This window comes from Lepeophtheirus salmonis, unplaced genomic scaffold, assembly GCF_016086655.4.
Source record: "Lepeophtheirus salmonis unplaced genomic scaffold, UVic_Lsal_1.4 unplaced_contig_3403_pilon, whole genome shotgun sequence".
Lineage (NCBI taxonomy): Eukaryota > Metazoa > Arthropoda > Copepoda > Siphonostomatoida > Caligidae > Lepeophtheirus > Lepeophtheirus salmonis.
In genome coordinates, this window is record NW_027293808.1 from 1,996 (window position 1) to 4,606 (window position 2,611).

Consider the following 2,611-nt stretch of genomic DNA (forward strand, 5'->3'; position numbering starts at 1 on the left):
AAACTAATATTAATCTACCGTATTGTATTCATAAATGTAGATAAAATTACAAATGTTAAATTTGTTGCAGAAAAATTTAACATTTGTTAAATATGTTCTCCTTTTTTCTACTTTTCATACATACAAGCGTATAGTATGAAATAAGATGCAATTCCCCCTTTATATAGTCCCAGCCTAGAGACTCATATGCACTCATGTCTTTTATATAATGAAGTTACATCCTCATTGTAATATATTTGCACTATCGTATAGTCAAGAGTTAATTATGCATGTGTACGTTACATTGTTTTTCCTTTTCCCTTTCATATATTATTTTACTATTATCTTCGTTCTTGCTGGTCAACGTGCAAATGAATATTATAGCAACCATCATGGTCAATCTCTCGTTATCATTCCAATCCCTTGTTCCTCTATGCTGTGAGTGCGTGGCGACAACTCTGGATATAAAATACTAATTACCTCTTCTTACCCAGGTGTGTGTAATAGTTGTAATCTACAGCCTCGTGGCTAACTAGGAATATTAAACTTCTCCCTAAACTAACGGCCACCGAACTGCAGATGGAGTGTTCCCGAATGGAACTTGGGGGGAATCTACTGAAGATCTTCAACGGCTACGTAAGCCTGAGCTCATGTCTCTTATCCGTCCCTAGATACAGTCCCGTGAGTGTGATCTCAACACCTACGACTTATCCGCTGAACCGATAGACAATTATCTCTGTCGCGTCAACGAGGCCAGGCAAAATTATGTTAACTGCTGTGGTCCTCATGCAATGACTCCTACTAAGATGATGTGGTTGTAGGAACAAATATCAAGAACACTACATCCTCGAAACTGAGCCAGACAGCTTTCAAGTTTTACAAATGTAAAACTGTATGAAGTAATCCAACTTGAACGCGCCTCGAGTCAACATAGGTCCATTTCCGGGAAATGGTTACGGACTAAACTGTTCTAACTTCGAAATAAAGGTTCGAAGGACATCAGGCGTATCAAAAAGTACAACTGTCTGCGGGGTCATGCTGGTAGGCCTCCGTCTGAAATGAAATTATGCAAGTTCTGTGCTAACATTCATGTCTTCCAAAGAAAATTCAAGCCTGCTGTAGGGAAGATTTGCTCCAAACCATTTCATTAACCAGGAAATATATAGTGGTGCAGTTGGCAATCAAGTGGTTTGGTTAGATCTGTGATAGATTTGATGTTCCTAGTTGAAGTCTCAAGGATCCCAATAGTAAAAAGATTTTATTATGGAGCACTGTGCTGAGTTTTTAAATCTTTTACGAAACCTCTCTTATAAAATATTCATATCTTGGTTTTTTTACTCTTACTCTGAACAAAATGCAAACTGATCCGAGCAAATCGATGAATATGTTCAGGTGTAACTTCGACAACTAGCTTGAGGATGTTGTCTAGTTTATGGATACCTTTAAAATAATTTCAATGACTCGAAAAGAAGAAATACAATTCAATGAGAAGATAGAAGATTTCAGGCTTCAATGGAAGCTGTTGAATACTGCTTGGATGGATAGATTTTCGATAGAGGATATCACAAGTGAGGTCTTCGATAAGTCCAATTTGCTTTATAAAAATACCGAAAAAAAGTTTGACGCCGCATAATAGATCAATTTCATTTGAAGAAAGGTCATTTAATACCTGATGAAGAAACAACACTGGATAAAACTAATCAACGCTTTGTTAATATATGATGTATAGACGATTCATTTTAAGAAATAAATATTTTAATTTCAAGTCAGTAAAATGATAATTCCTTTTTAACAAAAATAATAATGGAATTTTTACATACATTAAAGCCAATGAAGATTCTTCAGAGGTTGTTCACTCTGTAAGAATTCAATTCGTGGATACAAAATGTGTTGCTTATTATTAAGTATCTTTCTTGACAGAATGCTATTTTTAGGAGAGGGTGTATGCTTCAAGAAACTTCTACAAATATTTATCCAAGATAACCCTCTTTTTGTCGTCATTATCGCTCAAAGCTATACTATGTCTATATAATGTTTGTGTTCATTCAACCTAAGGAGGGAACCCCATTCCATTTTTCTGCTTGTTCTGATACAGGAACAGAACAATCGTTTATTTTGCTCATCGATGTGAACGATAAAAAACGAATTTCTATAGCAAATAATGACATTTCAAACTAAGATTTGAGATTTTATGTCGATTTACAACATCAAATTTCAAGAAAATTGTATTTCAGTTGGGAAAATTCGTTTACAAAAAAGAATGATTTATCTTCCAACGTAATCTCTACACAGGAAGGAGCTGGCAGTGTCTCTGAGGGAACTGATATCTACCAGATCTTCTGTGGTATTCCAGCTACATAAAAAGGCAAACTCTTCGACCGGAGAGAGCGGATAGCCACAGATATAAGATAGAAAAGATTCGCTTATCTTGAGACATAGCGTCAAACTTCTTTTCTTGTAATCATTAAATTATTCTTTAACCCTCAAAAATTTTGAGGTTATCTCATAAGATGCAGAAACGGAAAGAGTAAAATAAATTTATATTAATAAGCGAAAATTCGAGCGATTTTATCGTTCTTCTAAAATGGCGAGTGCACTCCTGCTCTCACTCGTTTTTCAAAACAATACAAGG

At 35.2% G+C, this 2,611-nt stretch overlaps 1 long non-coding RNA gene across 1 annotated transcript; it reads left to right on the forward strand.

Annotated features, from left to right (window-relative positions):
• Nucleotides 1-427: 427 nt before the first annotated feature.
• On the forward strand, nt 428-1,459 carry LOC121131246 (uncharacterized). The gene is made up of 2 exons (XR_005868985.2): nt 428-1,020; nt 1,082-1,459. It is a non-coding gene; the product is annotated as an uncharacterized lncRNA (long non-coding RNA).
• Nucleotides 1,460-2,611: the final 1,152 nt, after the last annotated feature.